Source organism: Arvicanthis niloticus, chromosome 26, assembly GCF_011762505.2.
Source record: "Arvicanthis niloticus isolate mArvNil1 chromosome 26, mArvNil1.pat.X, whole genome shotgun sequence".
NCBI classification, from domain to species: Eukaryota; Metazoa; Chordata; class Mammalia; order Rodentia; family Muridae; genus Arvicanthis; species Arvicanthis niloticus.
The window spans coordinates 23,073,112-23,091,715 of NC_133434.1; the positions used below are offsets into that span (position 1 = coordinate 23,073,112).

Below are 18,604 nucleotides of genomic sequence, written 5' to 3' on the forward strand. Positions count from 1 at the left end.
ATTTGCTTTGGTATCCATGGGGATGACAAGTGTTAAGGCAATGCAAGCTGATATGATGACACAGAGCTGAGCTATATGATTTTGCATTAATCACTTGGCACCAAAAGAGTTTGATCTTATCTGAAGTGTGGATAAGTTTGTTAAAGGAGTGTTATGTACATATTCTGACTTTAGATGGTGTCAAATTGTGTTTTATGAGAAAAAGAGTTTAGATTATAACTGAATATTTATTTCATGGCTCCTATTATCATTCACAGTTTGGTAAAGGATTAGATTGTGGGAGAGAGTCAAAGAACAATTGCATCCAACAGATTCAGGTAAGAAGAAGAAAGTACAAACAAAGAGGTGGTATATTACAGTGGTCAAAGCCTAGAGCCTGGGGAAAAAAAAAAGACTAATGTTGTGGTCTATTTACTGGCTATACAATTTTAATGAAATTAGAGTTATGTATTTATGTGAGTGTTTGTGTATGTGTATATTTATGTGAATATGTCATGTATACACACATATGTATATATATATGATGACTAAAAAAATTAATATAATTATACTGCATACCCCATGCTTAACATAGTAAATGATAATTTTCTGTAATGCATACACATTTATTTAAGAAAATTTGCCCCCCAAATCACCATCTGTTTATCTAATAGCTTACTATAAGTTGATAAAAAATTTTTTCTTTAAAAAAATCTGGCTAAAATTTTTAGTGCTATTTCTTCTAGGATTCTCCAGAATTCTGTTTTTTTTTTTTTTTTTTTTTTTTTTTTTTTTTTGTTGTTGTTGTTGTTGTTGTTCCATCCTGCTTTCTGGCTATGTTTAAATACAATTATGCATCAAATAGATTTTAGGCACTGCACTGCTTAATGTATGTCCTCTGTCCATAGCAGGCATGTAATATCTAATTATCTAAAGTGTGGATAAGTTTGTTAAAGGAGTGTTATGTACTTATTCTGACTTTAGATGTTGTTAAATTGTGTCTTAGGAGAAAAGGAGTTTAGGTTATAACTGAATATTTATTTATTTATTTAGTAGAAGTTACAAATTTCTACCTGTTTTGCAGCCTTCCCTCTTCACTGAGAGCAGATTCACTCACCGACTCTTCCCTGCACACAGTGGTGCTTACAATGCTCCTCTGTTTTTTTCACAGGCTCATGCCGACTGTGCCTCATGCCCCACTTCAAGACTACTGAGGGATAAAGGGCCTTCCTTGTTCATGCATGCATCCTTTTGCCTGCTGGTGGCTTCTCTCCTTAATGACTGGCTGTGTACCATCTTCCTTTTGAGCCACTCCACTGAGCACTTCTACTGGGATAGGAATTGGGCCGAGGTGAATGCCTTTTAGAGTTCATGACATTGAACCTTACAGAGCTAAACTGACACCCAGGTCTCAGTTTTCATACCTGGCTGTGCTGCTTGCTCCTGGGAACCACAGCTCTGAAAGCAGGGTATCAAATTAGATCTAAATCCAGCAAAGAGAAGGACCAGTGACAAGTTTTTATTAAAATGATGCCAATCATATTGGCAAAAGAACAAAAATGTGTCCAAAGAGAAAAGCATCCTATGCACAGTAATAATTATTGCTCCAAAGCAGCTACTGGCATGTACACACAGAAGACATTTATTCTTCTGCTGTTGATTGCACTTCTTTAGTGGGAATTAATCTAGAAATGTTACTTTAACCCCCCCCCCACTTATGCAAGAGGCTATTAAAATGCAAAAGGACGGTTTCTTTGAAGATTTTTTTTATGTATATGACTGCTTTCTCTGCATGCATGTAAGTGAACCGTGTCTGATACCTGTGAAAAGGTCAGCAATGGAGGTATAGATGGTTATGAGCTGTTGAGTGGGTACTGGGAATTGAATGTACCTCTTCTGTAAGAACAGCAGGTGCTCTTAACCACAGAGCGGTCTCTCCAGATCCCAATGTAGAAGTTTAAAAGAACAGTAAGTGAACACATATTTTATAACCACATCAAATTTACCTTGTCAAGACTCAGCAATACAATACAACCTGGACTAAGAAAAATACCAAGGAAGAGAAGACAGACTCTCAGCATCTGGGAAGGATTGGGGAAGAAAGGGAAGACATGGAGGGGAAGAAGAAGTGTGTGGGAGGAAAGAGACAGAGACATAAACAGAGAGAAACACCTGGGGGGGGGAGAGAGAGAGAGAGAGAGAGAGAGAGAGAGAGACAGAGAGAGAGAGAGAGAGAGAGAGAGAGAGACCTGAAAGAGGAACAACAAGAAGGGCAGGAACTGAAGTTACAATATTAAATATTTCATTAAAGATTCACTATCTAAAAGTACTTTGCTCATGTATGTGTGTCATATTCACGGATGCCAGATATAAGAGCAAAAGTAGATTTCATACTTAATTTAATGAGAGAGGAGAAGTACAGGATAAAGGAAAGGTTAGTGGGAGCTTTAGGAGTGTCTGAGTTTAAACCAACCTTCATGATTATGTATGCACACTGTTATTTCTAGTCTTCTCAGAAAACATATGCAGGGAAATTCTCATACAGTGCTTCTGTAGATGGTGGCTGTCTTCTGTATGTGTCTCCTCCCTTTTTTAAAATTGTGCTTACACAAAATAGGCTCTAATTTCTGTCCAGGGCAACATGATTTTTCTGCCTTATCTATATTGTAAAAAATGTAAACTAGTGAGGGGATAAGAGGATGTTGTGCTAATCTTCAAAAGCCTATCAACATATTCCCTTCATAAACTAGCTGGCCACCTGCCTAACAGGAAAACGACCAGGGAAAGAAACCCAGTGGAACATTCTTTCCTGCTATCCTGTGATACTCCTGTCCTGAAGAGAATGAAATGTACAGGTCAAAATATAAGACTAGTCAGTATAAAGTTTACTTTTAGGGTTCAGATTTCTGTAGATTAAAGGGGTAAGGCAAGCATTTGCTTTGCCATGTTATGTCCTGGGATGATTATTGCTTTCTATACATTCTTCTGGTTTTCAAAGTAATATTGCAGGACTAGCAGATGAGAAAAATGGATACTCAATTTTATCACTCCAGGCAAACTTGTCCTGAAGAAGTAAGTCTCAGAGGGAAATTGAAAACCAGTTTGACCTGAGCCTCAAATTGTTTATTCTACTTCCAAACCTGCCCCTGGTTGTAAAGAACTATTGGGACAGAATCAAAAATGGCAAGGTCCAGAAATCACTGTTGATTTCCTACCCTATAAAACCAGTCAGAATGAAGATGAAAACAAATAAAGAAAAAAATATATCCACCCAAGACATTCGTAACCATTTGAGAATTCCCTGAAGTAAGCTGTCTGGGTCTGTAAGGGCTATTTGCTGTTTCTTTAGATAATGCCACATTGTTATTGAAACTAAGGTAAAAAATTTGAAAACATAAAAAAAAACACAGAAAAGAAAATTAATAACCCCACTGTATTAATTTACAGGTGTGGTGAGTCACCCAAAACAGAATAAATTCAAAGAATGCAAAATCAATTTCCCTTTAACACAAGAACTCTAAGGGTATTTCAGATAGTGTCAGCAGTTTTGTTGTGTTCACTGTGACATCAGAATTCATTTTAGCCATTACCTTTCTAGCCATCTAAAAGAGAAGAAAGAAACTGCAAAACCACCATGGGCCAACATCCTTCCCACTGTCTTCTGTTGTCTGAATAAAGAGGAAAGCCCATTCAGACACAGAGAAATAGATCCCAGATGATTTATTCATCTAGTGCACTATCGTAGTCTATTCAAGTCTATTCAATAAGAAAACACCTTAGACTGGATTATTTATAAGTAACAGAAGTCAGTACTCACAATTTTAGGAAGTCCATAGATAGGACATGGGCAAGAGGAAAACTTATTACTATTATTTTGTTAAACAAACATAGGGAATAAAATCTCCTAATGATATACTGCTATACCCACAGATGAGTGCTGTGTTCAAAGCTCATCAAAGAATCTTCTTTCTGCAGTAGGTGGGAAATATCACAGAGACCCACAACTGGACACTGTGAAGAAAGTGAGTGACCCCAGAGCACACAGTCCTACTTGGGATGTTGTCATCAAACCCTTTTTTCAAGGCTCAGAGGTTTGGTCAACTTAAAACAAACTCCATGTCTTTGTTTGTCTATGGACTTTTTATTTTATCTTGTCATTTTTTGTCCTATGGTCTTTTCATTATTAGTTTTTCTTTTTTATTTTTATTTTGTGTGTGTGTGTGTGTGTAAGAGAAAGAGGAATACCATAAGGGTATAAGGTGGTGGGGAGTATAGGAAAAGAGTTGTATTTTATATGTGAAATATGTTAAAAATAAAAATAAAAAAGCCAGCAGGTCCAAAATCAAAGTATCTCTCTCACAAACAAAACAAAATCTCTCTCTCTCTCTCTCTCTCTCTCTCTCTCTCTCTCTCTCTCTCTCTCTCTCTCACACACACACACACACACACACACACATACACACACACACACACAAATAACAAAAATCAAAACTAACCATCAAAAGACCAATTAGACTAGCATATCTACTATCTCACAACAGGCTGTTTACACCAAACAAGTATATTGGCAGTTTACTCCAAGTCTTTAAATAGTCTGCTTTTATGTCTTCTGAATATGGCAAGGTACCCCCATCATTCAGATGTCATGTACTTTATCCAGCCAATCCATTATAGTTATTATTAGTGGTTTGTTAATGTAAAAGTGAAATGGGCAACTTTACACAACAGTCTACACACACCAAAACATTTAGAAGGTCAGCGAATAAGAAGTTTCCAATGAATATTCCAAATATATCTTAGAAAGCTACTATGAGTTTACTGTCCTATCTACATGTATGAAGGTAAGTGATCAAAGTCATAGAAGCATTACCTGTCCTTGACCACTTTGGTAAGAATTCTGTTACTCTTGAAATGGACCAGACTAAGGTGGCTCTTGCTGTAGACAAGTCCTTTCCAAGTTGGTTTCCTCCTCTGCCAATTCCATGGGACGAACATACTCCCCTAACTGTGAGGTTGGGCTTGCTATGTGAACAGGGCTTGACAGCAGGCTCCCATGTCCCTCAGACAATGGAGTGAAAAAGTCTTACTTTGCATAGTGTTTATTTACCCCCAAACAAGGGGCAAATCTATGTCCAATCACCTGTTTAGGGCATCTAACCCCAGTCCAGCCCACACCAGTGCCATGTATGTGACTTAGTACCTTACTCTTGTATGCCACTGAAATTTAGTGTCTGTTGATTATACAAAACACTTCAGTGATAACTGATAGCTGATAACTAGAAACCCAGCCAGGTATTGGACATGTAGAGCACCCAGGGCAAGCCAACCCCCTTCCCTGCTTTTTGTAGCATTCTTCTAATCTTCTGATCTTTCTGGGCAAGTGACTGCCCCTAAAGTTCCAAGTGCCAGCAAAGGAGCTGACCTTATTAAACTTTTCACCTTGCTCCTGCCATTTTGGTCTCATGTGATTTTCCAATCTTACTTTCTCTTTGTTATAGACCTCAGTCCCAGGCTGGTGCAAGAGGCTAATGGACTGTAGAACAGCTATTGGCTTTGAAAATGTCAGCCTATAATGAGAAATGGAACATAGTTATTAACAGAGCTAGGCACAGATGCCCACAGGGTACCACCCTTTTACATAATGCACATCCTTTTACATCCATGCACATGCAGGGCCATGAGAATATCAACACAGCCTAAACAGAAAATACGAATACAGGGGAGAAGCTTTGGTGGTTTCTTAAATGCTTGCTAAAGAACACAAATTTACTAAAAATTAAAACAACAATAAGGACCATGTATGTCTTGAACTCTCATGGAATAAATTTCAAACACCCTACCTAATTTAGGGACTTCTCATGACCTCATTTTAGGAGCAAAAATTGGCATTTTAAGACATTTTATTATAGCATAGAATAAATATTGCTGTATTCTTGTATAAGATGTTGGATTGTGTAATGGTGTCTTTGTTCCTATGTATTATTTGACTACACTCACCTCCCATTACCATTTTCCTGTTCTACTTTTTCTATTTTTTCAAGGAAGCCTCCCTTCCTTTTGTACATTTGTGTGATATGATTGTGTACATGCATGTGTGAGTGTGTGTGTGTGTGTACACGTGTGCACACACACACTTCAGAGTCCTTAGATGAGAGAAAAAGTACAATAGTTGTCATTTTCTTCTGGTTTATTTTGCTCACTGTGATCCATGTTTCTGAGCTCATACCTGTAGCTGAAGCTGAGACTTAAGCTTTAAGCCTCACCAGGATCTCAGGTTCTTAGCTTCAGTGAGTCTCACTGTGAATGGAAGAGCTTCCGTTTTGTCTCCTCTCATAGGTACATAGCGAGGAAGGCTGTGATCTCAGGGTCCTGTCCTATCATCTCAGGAGGTTCTGGGACAGGCCTCAGCACCAGACAGTTCCAGCTAGCAGTCACTAAGTGCTCTCTTTGGAGACCTTTAAAAAATGTCATTCCCATTGTTCTTCACTAGAGCTGATGGTGTTTGCCTTTCCCACGTCCCACTCCAGGCTGCTAAGGATGATGTTTTTGCCTGCTGAAGGCTCTCTTGCTGTCTTGAGAGCGGTAAGTATTCCTGCTAGTCAATGTATAGGAGCACTCCAACCTGAGTGGGGAAATTAATCCTTCACCTCTATTCTAGCAACTTTGCAGTTCCTTATGCTTCAGAGGCCTGACTCACTAAGCTCTGCCATATACAATGCCCATCTGCTCCTTGTTGGGGTCTGCATCTTAGCACAGGGACTATCAACCTAGCAAGCTTAACAGCTCCTGGGTTTTATCTACTAAGACTCCTGACAACCTGCTTTAGAGATCCCAAAATTCCACTGTTAATAGGGTGAGTGTACTGGCCTTCTGCTTTCTTTAGAGGGTCCTATTCACATAGGGAAAATGAAGAGTGGACATTAAGGGACAAGGAACAAACACAAAATCACAAGTTTTAGTTGAGCTATTGAGTGCAGATTTGTGACACCAAGGCAATACAGTCCCGTGAACAGGTGCTAGGGAAATTGTAAAGCAAGTGTGTTCTTGAGAAAATTTCCAGATTCAGAAACATCATTACACCTGCAATGATATCAAGTCATATAAAAAAAGAATGTAATTAAGTGCTAAGTGTGTGCAAAAGTCTATAAAAAAAGTTTTATTTTTCTGATTTTCTGGCCTTGTGTCTGCTTTCCTGTATTATGAAGAAACAAATCAAAACTAATCAACACTCCAGACAAAATGGAAGACTTGATGGCCTCGTTCCACTTCACCAAGGTTCTTTCCTTTACATCAGGGTTAATTTTGCTACCTTTCCCTCGTTCCCACTTTCCTTCCTTCTTCTCTCCCTCCCTTCTTTACCTTAAAAAAAAAAAACCTTAGCAGTTAAGCATAACAAATGCAGAGCAACTAAATAGAAAAGTGGGCAAGCTGCTTCCCTTATTTTAGAGCTTGACAAGATGTGTTAGCTTTTACATTTTGGGCTCTGTGGGATGTCAGGCGCTCAGAGCAGGGGTGGCATCTATCTTTGTGGAGCTAATTGTACAGGCATCCTATTGGAATGAAATCATCCTTTGTTTCTAATTTTTTTTTTAAAAAAAAAAACTTATTTAGAGTTTATCAAGGTCTTCAGTCTCCCTAAGAAGGCAAAGGGCCTCTAGTTTCCTTTGGCAAATCTGGCGAGCCCACTGCAGGAGAAGATGCTGCTAACTGCAGAGGGACCCTCGTGTGTGAGCTTGTGTGCATTCAGGCTTTACAATGTGCCTGTCATTCAACAGCTCATCACAGCATTTCCCCCAGGCTCTCCAGGGACCCGCCAGAGGGAGTGCATGTGTCTGTCCCATTGTCCCATGCCACATAATCATCACTATTGGAGGGCTCTGACATGACCATTTATGTAAGCCAGTAGCAATCTTGCTTCCCTGTGGGATCATGTAGGGTAGCATTAAAAAAGTACTAAGACCCAGCCCAAGATTTTGATTTAATGGCAGAATAGCACAGACTGGATATTGGTCTTTAAAGATTTCCTGTATGGTTCTAACATGAAGCTGAGTTTGAGTGATGTGGGGAGGAGGAGGAGGAGGCTTGAGATTGTTGTGGGAGTTAAATGCAGGTAAGTTTAAAATAGGAGTACTTTTAAAAGGTTCACATGTCAGATCCACACATTCAAGAAGCTTCTCACTCTGGAATTCTCATCAGGACCCACTTCTGTCCTCTTGGACCGATACATGGGACCAAACTGTATGCCTTAGGTTAGAAATGAGCTTTGACAGAGACGAGACAGGTTAGAGCTTAGGTTAGAGAAGAGACAGGTCGAAACTTCTCCACCTTATTATTTTGTCTCTAGAACTAAGAATGACTATGAAATGATGAGCCTGTTTTTTTTTTTCTACTCCATTTTCCACCCAGCTCTAGAATTATCTTTAAAAAGTCAAGAGCTGTCATCTTTCGTCCCTGTGTGTGTGTGTGCACGCCTTATCTCTGCTGGTCTGCCTGAGACCCGCTGAGCATAAACCCTAGTTCCCCCTGCAAGGCCCCATTTCCACTAAAACAAGATGAAAGAAATGATCATGAACCAGGAAAAACTCACCAAACTGCAGGCACAAGTGTACATTGATGGAAAAGGAATGGCTCGTAGAAAGAAGGTAGTTCACAGAACAAGATGATAAAACCATACAGTTCTCCTTAAAGAAATTAGGGGTAAACAATATCTCTAGCATTGAAGAGGTGAACATGTTTGCAAACCAAGCAACAGTGATCCGTTTTGATAATCCTAAATTTCAGGCATCTCTGGCAGCAGATACCTTCACCATTACAGGCCACCCTGAGACAAAGCAGCTGAGAGAAATACTTCCCAGTATCCTCAATCAGCTTGGTGTAGACAGTGTGACTAGTTTAAGGGGACTGGTTGAAGCTCTACCCAAACAATCTGTGGATGGAAAAGCACCACTTACTCCTGGAGATGATGGTGATGGTGATGGTGATGGTGATGGTGATGGTGATGGTGATGGTGATGGTGATGGTGATGATGAAGTTCCAGTTTTGGTGGAGAATTTTGATGACGCTTCTAAGAATGAGGCAAACAGAATTGAGGCACCTTCTGAAGAAGGTGACACTTGTATAAATTATAGGAGTTGCGTTTTATATCATGACTACTTTTTAAAAAATTTGTTTGTTTATAGATCTGATAAAATCTAGATCTCTAATATTTTTAAGCCCAAGACCCTGGACACTGCAGCTCTTTTCAGGTTTTGCTTATAACTAATCCTTTTGTGTGTGTGTGTGTGTGTGTGTGGCAAATTAGGCTGAAGAAGCCTTGGAATAGAGTTTGGAAAAGGTTAATAAAATTCTTTCCTAATTAAAAAAATGCAAGCCAGGTTACATCACTCCGTCCATCTAGCATCTCAGTCATTTCCCATGAGAACACAGGGAAAATTCATTTTTTTTAGAGTACTAGAGGCCAGATTCAGTCTCCTGCATACTAGACAAGTCATACACCACAAGATATGATCCCAGCTCCTTTTATTTTTAATTTTTAAAAAATTTTTTGAGATAGGGTCTCTCTATTATATCATCCTTGTTCTAGAACTTGCTACATAGACTACACTGGCTTCAAACTTACAGAAATCCATCTGCCATGACCACCAGAGTGCTGACTAAATTTTAAAGCCCACCCAGTGAGATGGTACCTTTCCCTCAAGCTGACTTCATCTTTTGCTGCTCTCTGTTGCAAAGCACAAAAGCATGCAGGCATCCCTTTGATTCCTTCAACTTACTAGATATAATTCCCACTTCAGGATTTTTGAATTCCTCAATTGTCTTTGATTGGAGAATTCCCTAAAACATCACAATATCTTTTTCATTGATTGATTTATTCATTATGTATACAGCGTTCTGTCTGCATATATGTCTGCAGGCCAGAAGAGGGCACCAGATCTCATTATAAATGGTTATGAGCCACCATGTGGTTGCTGAGAATTGACATCAGGACCTCTGGAAGAACAGACAGTGCTTTTAACCTCTGAGCCGCCTCTCCAGCCTCATTACTATTTCTATTCAGTTCTCAGTTTAAATGTCAAATCTTCAGAAAGCCCTTCCCTTCCCATCCTATCTATTCCATCCACCCTCTCTCATGACCCCCTATTAATTTCACAATACCCACTACTGTTTGAATGAAGATGAGCTTCTGGAGAGAGGGACCCTGGTTGGCCATGCCCATTACTATGGCCTCAGTAGCTGTGATAGTGACTTTCTGATTCCTTCTAGACACATGGTAATCACTGCTGGAAGTTACTGATGAGAAAAAGCAGAAGGGAGAGAAAGGAACAAACCCCTCATAATTTCTTCTTATTCCCAGAATTCCATGTATGCCCTCAGTATCCAGCATATGTCGCCCTCTTGTTTCAGAATCAGTAGGATCTGGGTGAGAATGAAAAGCAAGCCAGTATATCCACAGTTTTAATTGCTCCTTTCCTAATGTTAATACCCAGCAATTTTAGTGGCAATTTGAGCTGCAGCCTTTATGAGTAGGAGCCAGGATCTCAATGAGAACCAGGGGAAGCTGTAATCATCAGCAAGCTTTAGTCAAATTTAAATATAGACCTGGCAGCAGAAAGCAAATCCAGCAATGAAGTATGAAGATATTGCAGTAGCACATCAGGTAGGCTATCGAACTTCTGTATGTCCAAAATATATGCAAGCTTTCTGAAATGAGAACTTAGTTTGAGAAGACACCTGTATGTTACACAAGTGCATGATAATGGTTCTTATTTACCCAATACATAAATGCATGCCAGTACTCAGTTGGTTTTCTAACACAGTGTCTGAGACCTAACTCCATAGGGAAGGAGTTGGAAAAGAAATCCATTCAATTCAAGCTGCACAAATCAAGAGAAGAGTCTGTGATCTCCCCCAGGCAGTGTTCCATACCATATAGACAGATTAGAAGCATTAATATAAGAAGTTTGCCAAATGAAAGAGTCCGAAGGCCACAGAAGCACAGTACGGGCTGTAAATTTAGTACCTTTGTGTCCATCTTGCTCCCTTTCTACAGTTTGTGGTTGACTAAGAAATTGAGACCAAAGTAGAAAAAGAGGCAAACTTGCTCAGGAAAAAAAAAAAAAAAAAAAAAAAAAAAAAAAAAAAAAAAAGGCAATATGGTCATGGTAGCAACAGCCCTCTTCTGTAAGGTGACAGGCTGTATTGGCCTCCATTTTGAAAGCAGTGCTGTGTGGTTAGTATGAGACATTATTAATTCAATATATAACCATATAAATAAGGGCAGTCCTGATTGGTCTATGAAAGAGGCTGGGCTTACTGAGTAGCAGTTCTATCTCATTGGCTGTTCTCAGTTTACACCCTTTCCCCAGAGCCATGTTTTTCTGTTGGAGTCTACAGTCTCCACCAGGCCTGCACATGGGTCCACTCTCACTCCACTCTGTCCCTTTGTCCTCTAGACCTCTTGAGTCACTAGAGATGATGGACTTCACTCTGAGTTCAAGCACAGGTTGTCACTTGGATCTTCCAGCTGCAAAGCTCTATACTTAAACTTTCAAAAGTAGACCCCAAAGAAGTATTCCAATTCAGCAGCCAGAATACCTGGTGCATGCTGGAGTCTACTTTTCAAATCCTGAAATTTATGAATATTTAAGTAGTTCAATTTGTTTCTATAGATATATAGTTCTATCTGAGAATCTTCAGTGTCCCCTCCACACAGATGGTTTTGTCAGTCTTGTGGTGATTTTTTTTAAAAAAAATTTCCTGCTTTGCCTGGAGAACAGGACAATACTGTACACCAGGTGGGAAACAATGGATGATCAGGTTTTCTATATCTGGGGAATCATCTGCCCTAAAATGCCTCACCACCTCTTTAGTCTTCCCTCCTCCTGGAAGAGGGGGTGGAATTAGGATGGAGCCATATTTTATATTCCATTCGCTGCCTTCTGTTCTTGTCATCTCTGCTTTTCCATTTGTCTCCATGGAGGGTTGCAAATGCACATGGGAGAAGGCTTAATGTGATTTTGGGTGCCCTGGGAAGAAAAGCCTGCCAGGAGCAGATGTCACCAGGCTGCTTGCTGTGGGTGCCTGCATTTGGCCACTGGTTACTGTGACTTTGGGTTTGCTTGTGATTCAATTTATTGGAGCAACTTAAAATCTGAATGAAGGAAATGGGAGCATTGAGGGGAGAAGGGAGTGAGGGGGGATTTCAAATAAGATGTTGCTCTTCCAAGGGCAACTCAAAACGCAACCTTAAAGCTTGAGGTTTGAAGATAAGGTAGAAGACCAGAAAGGGAGAGAGAGAGATGCCTATTGTTAGGTCCCAAGCCCATGTAAAGTCATTTGAGATGGACCTTTTCTCTCAGGGAGGATCACAGCCTTTTCTCTCAGGGAGGATCATATTCTTTTCTCTCAGGGAAGATCACATCATTTTGCCCCCAGGGAAGATTGTGTTCTTTTCTCTCAGGGAGGATCATAGCTTTTTCTCTCAGGGAGGACTGTGTTCTTTTCTCTCATGGAGGATCACAGCCTTTTCCCTCAGGGAAGACTGCATCCCTTTCTCTCAGGGAAGACTACATCATTTTTCCTCCATAGAAGATCACATCCTTTTCCCTCAGGAGGGCCACATCCTTTTTTCTCAGAGAGGTTTCTCTTCCTCAACTTGTCCATTGAAAAGCAGGTAGTGTGATTTTGGTCATGGCCAAATGCTTTCACAAGGTGATCACCTTCTGCTTGTGGTTTCCATGACTACCCACAAACCATCAAGTCTCAGAACCAAGTCTCTATTTACGATTGCATTTGTCAGCATCTGCTTCTCCTTGATGTCCCAGAAATTCCTGAGGGGTACGATAGATTCTCTCTCTCTCTCTCTCTCTCTCTCTCTCTCTCTCTCTCTCTCTCTCTCGTCTTTTACCTCAAACTTACCAGGAAACCTCATTTTATTTATTTTTTATTTTCACTTTTTAGCCCACTTTCATGCCTCCACAAAGAGCACAGAAGGCCATTGCAATGCGGATGCAGTGCTCACCAGCTCTTGGAGAATTTACCCTTCCATCCTTCCTGAGGTCTCCAGTCTTCTTGCTGTTAAAACCCAAGGTGAGACCTCATTATTATTTTTTTTTAAATTCTATTGTTCTCATCATTTCCCTACTTCTCCAGTTCATGTTACGTGCTTCCCCATTGTATAAGTATTTTACTGGTATATATGTCTGTGTACCGTGTATGTATGATGTGTTGAGACTAGGAAAGGGCATTAGAGCTCCTTAAAATGGAGTTACAGATGGTTGTGAGCTGTCATGGGGTGCTGAGAACCAAACTTGGCTCTGCTGTAAGAGCAGGCAACGCTTTTACCTGTTTAGCCATCTCTCTAACCCCAACCATTTTATTTTCTTCAAATTGATTTAATAAATGTTTATTATATGATGAACACTTAAAATCATTGAAGCAAAATATAAAAATTAGTGATACATTTTAGTGGATGGTATCATTAGCTAACAGAGCCATCAATGTGCCAGGGCTTATTCTGACAATTTTCATGTATTTGTTCATGAACTCTTTCCAACATCCACAGAGGTGGCTGCTCCTATTATATCATCTATGTTTTACATGAAGGAAGCCACGATGATCGGCAAATCACAAAACTAGTAGAGAACAGAGTTAGAGGTAGAATAATCATCTTGAATCCTTAGCAACTGTTTGGTGCCTTCATTTTAAACACTGGGTTCTGGGGAAACAGTGCCCTCATACATGTTTTTACTTGAAGGTATGACTGCTATGTTAATTATAGTTATTTAGATTTGAGTATTTGGCAGATATTTGGTTTTTCTTTCCAAAATGAACCAAGTAAGCCCTTATCTTAAAGAAAAATAACTGACAATTTTTGTTATCTTTAGTGTCAGTGACGAACTGTTCACTTTTTTATGGGAAAACGGAGATGCCTATCTGCTATTTATTGGCTAGGTTCCTTTGTCATATTTAAATGGAGATATTAAATGGGCATTGCTGAGAGTAGATAATGGTATGTTGTCACCACCTGGAAGGTCTTCACATCTCAAAGAATTAATATCTTTCAAATGTTCAGTCTATGACATCAGAGGATCAGCCTGGGTGTGTGACCCACTCAGTGTTCAGAAGATACTTGTAGATTTTAATGTAATTAAACACAGTGAGCTCACTGACACATTTTCCAATTACACACACAATTAGCTTGTAAGAATCTATCATTTGGTGAATTTTAGGGTAAAATCAAATAAATCTGTTTAATATTATTTCCAAAGAAAAATAGTGATATATTTGTAATAAATATATTTCCTTCATATACATCAACTAAATAATGCATGCAAACAGATTGACTGTAGAGGCAGTTTTGATAATCTAAATATTTTCCTCTTAAGTCAAGCACAAAAGAGATTTACAAAATATTCACTATATCGCTTTCCTCGGCAATTTTTTGATGTTGGATATTAAGCATTTTAAATTGTTTGTAAAATATTTAAAATGTTAACATGTAATGGATTTAATTACTACTTTAAGTGAGTAAATAAATACATTTAAATGATCAATTTGTTCTAGTTTTGAGCAAAGTCAATATTGGTAGATGTAGCCCACGTGAATTTTGAGTGTTCTTCTAGCACTTTCTACTCTAGGGCCAATGGGTTCTCCCTAGAAGAAGGAATAAAGGAAGACCATGAATAGCTTCAAACTGTAAGGAGAAATTCTGTTTATTTTGTACCCTGAGAAACTGGATCAATGATGCCATTCTACTTCATTACCCTTGTGATTTCTTACTCTGAAGTGTCCTATTCCTCTCAGAATCTTGGATACTTTTGGTTCCTCATCCAAACTTAGTGAATGTCTTTATGCCCGCTATTTACCTGAGCAGAACTCGAGTTGTTAGTACTGGAATATTTTTAGTCCCATGTTACAGAGGATGAGGAGACACAATGGAATCTGCTGTGATATATCTGTGCATCTATGTCAATACTTGCCAACTCATTGAGTACTGTTACTCCAGTGTCTACTAAACAGGCTACTAACTAAAACTTGCTTCAGGTGCAAATGTTAATTTAATCTGGGATCAAAATCCATTTTTATATTAGACCTCTGCTTATTATAGTAAATGCCTGTCTGAGAGAACAGTCAATTGCTGCAGGAGTCTCTAACTTAGGTTTTTATGCATTGTACTCCATAGTCAGGAGTTCTGAGAGCATCGTGGGTTTCATAACTTCCATCTCTGAAAACTGCTGAATGTATACATCCTTCAGTGGTACCATGTACTTCTCTGTGCTTCCAGCTTCCTTCCCAAGCTCCATTGGGTCATACATGAGAAAGACAGCTCTAGGTTTTCTCTGCTCTCATGCCTTCTCTTTTTTATTTGAAATCAATTCCTCTCCTAATTATACTGTACTTAAATGTTTCATTTGTTATTTTATGCTAAATCCACAGCACTTTGAGCAGAGACTATAAATAGCTTACATATCAATAGACATGCTATTCTGCCTGCAGAAGCTGTGAACAAAGTATCCTTCTTGGTGATGGGGAGTGTGTCATGAACATCAACTTCTGATAATGTGAAATCAGTGTTCACTATTTATTTTATGTTCTCTATTTTCCTGTGGCCTAACTATGGGTAATTTAGACAAGACACCAGGCACCTTAAAAGTAAACTAAAAAACTGCATGTCTGATGAATGTAGTCATGAAAGTGTCACTGGCAAGTACCCTGGGAGTCCACCTTTTTGTTCTTATGAATGATTGTTGACACTGTCTGTTTATGAACACTGAGTTCCTTGTTCCTTGGTGGTATCATCACTATCCTCTTTCTCCTATGCAATTCAGAAGCTAAGTCTTAGTTTTCCTTCCCCTAGGTTAAGAGTTCTGCACAATAGCTCATTGTGCTATTTTATTGACCAATAGATTGGATTGTCCTTTTCTCCAGATCTACACACAGCTTTCACATGTCCTGGTGGCTGTAGATTTCTAGGGGCACCATTTGAGTTCCTGTTCTGACTTCTTTGGTGATGAACTGCAATGTGGGACTAACTGTAAGATGGAATAAACAAATTCTTCACCAGGTTGGTTTTGGTCATAGTGTTTTAGCACAGCAATTCAAACCCTAAGACACTTTTTATGCTTAATTAGGCACTGGGGGAAATTAATTATGTACTAGGGGGAAAAACTACTTCATTGTCTGGAGAAATGGCTCAGTGGGAAGTACATGTGGTGCCTGCATATGAGGAGTAGAGTTCAGACCCACAGTTCCACTTGAAGCCAGGTGCATACACATATAATCTCAGCACTTCTATAGCAGCAATACAGAAGGCAGAAACAGGAGAATCCCCAGAAGGTATGAACCAGCTAGCCTGGTGGTGAACAATAGGCCCTACCCCAAAATAAAATAGAAAGTGAGAACCAGTGTTTGTGACATCCACCCATACCATGTACTCACATTACTCACAGACATACACGCATACAAATACACGCATATCTACAACATGCATATATCATACACACAAAAATATTTAAAACCTACTACTTTATGACTCAATGACTAAGTCATTCTCTGTGTGTGTGTGTGCGTGTGAGTGTGTATGTGTGTGTGTGCGTGTGCGTGCAACTATGTGCACGCACGAGAGTGTGTGCTTAGCTGTTCATATGAGCATATGTACACATAGAGACCACAGGGCAATCATGTTGTTCCTGAGTCTTTGTCCACTTTGTTGTTTGTTTGTTTTTTGTTGTGTCATTTGATTTTGAGACATGTCCTCTCACTGGGTCTCACAACTCACCAAATTGGTTAGGCTGGCTGGTCAGCGAGCCGCCAGGATTCAACTGTCTCTAAGTCCTCAGTGCTAATATTGCAAGCACATACCATAAATGCAGGAGTTTTGTTTGTTTGTTTGTTTGTTTGTTTGTCTGTTTGTTTTTTACAGGTCAAACTTGGGTCCTTTTTACTGTATGGCAAATAATGTAACCAACGAAGCAGTCTCCTCAGACCCTAACTCATTCTTCATAGGCTTCCTAACTTTTAATTTTGAGGTAGAATTTCTTTTCTCACTAGAAAATTTCTCAGATCTACATCTGTAATTAATTTCTGTCATTTCAGATAAGTTGTATTTGTCTCAAGACAAAAAAGCTGTAACCTCCGTCATCTGAGGATGCTGACTCACTAATACCCTATAGTGTGGACTGAGAACAAATTATGAAGCATTGGGTACAAACGATCACCACTCCCTTTAATTGACAGTGTCCCTGCAGCTTCAGACTGATGCATGCTAGCCCCAAAGCTCTTGATCTGCTTGAGATAAGGCCACCAAGCCATCAACTGGAGTTAGACTTTTGATTCTGGTCCTTAGGCTGTCTACCTAACAGATCAGTAGCCAGGAATATCCCCTTCCTTTCCCAACATTAGATTTTTTCATTTGCAAACAGAAAAAGGCAAATTAGATTGGAAATTGAATTACATTATCTTTTAGGCTCCTTAGAAAGCCAAAGCATCTATAAGCCTCTGCTTTCCTTGGCAATTTGAGGTGTCGTGTGATGTCTTCCACACCTTTTATCAAAGCTAAGGAGACATTTACCAGCAGGAAGACACTTTTCTTCACACATAGATCTACTTGCCATCACAATGTTTGAAGATTATTGTGATCTTACCCGGCAATACACAATCAAACACCAGATGCTTGATGTTCAGAACCATAAAAGCAGATGAACAATTCAAACTCTTCCATCTAACAAACTCTGAAAATGAAGAGGCAGCTACTTTGATGGCATCTCAGCCTAGGATTTCCTCAGACAGTGAATACTCATGGGATCAAAGCTGGGTTTGGCAGGCACAGTTGTGGGGACATGTTAGTGACAAGATGGGCATGACAAGAGCTTTGTCAACTGTGAGATTCAGGCTCTGAAGTACTCAACAAAAGCCTGCTAAGAAACAGAAAGAATGATTTCCAAGAAGCTTGTGAGGAACTGTCATATAGTTTATCCAGTGCTTTTAAGGAGAGTTTAACAACTGAGATTGGAGCTGTTAAAACAAAACAGGGAGGGTTTTACCATAAATTACAAATGTCACTCTGTATATGCAGATAAACAGAATGTCATAAAATCACTTTCTTTCATAGGAAAAATTTTTTATTTTCTGTTACAAGATGCCAAGGAAAGAGAAATGTTACTCGTGTAGTATTTTATACACAGTCAAACTGATTTTTTTTTTTTTTTTTACAAATTAGTATCTTACCTGTGGATGGATATCCAGATTGTTTGTTGTTACTCTTATCTTTTAAAATCTCACTGTCTCTCTGACTCTCTGTCTCCCCCTCCCCCCCTCTTTCTCTCTCTCTCTCTCTCTGTGTGTGTATGTGTGTGTATGTGTGCAGGTTACATGAGGAGATCAGGAGACCACCATGGGTACAGATTCAAACTCCCAGCCTATTTGAGACAGGGTCTATGGTTCACTGTGGCATAAACCATGCTGGCTGGCAGGTGAGGTCCTAGAGATACTTCTCTCTCTCTTCTTCATATTTTTCTACAGGAGTGCTGTGATTACAGATATGTGCTAATATGTCTGGCTGTTTTTATTGGATATTTTATTTATTTACAATACAGATGTCATCCCCTTTCCCCAATTCCCCTCC

The 18,604-nt window shown here is 39.3% G+C and overlaps 1 pseudogene; it reads left to right on the forward strand.

Moving 5' to 3' along the window:
* The first annotated feature begins 8,531 nt into the window (after positions 1 to 8,531).
* LOC143438756 (transcription factor BTF3-like) overlaps positions 8,532 to 18,604 on the forward strand; it is a 77,141-nt pseudogene continuing 67,068 nt past the window's right edge.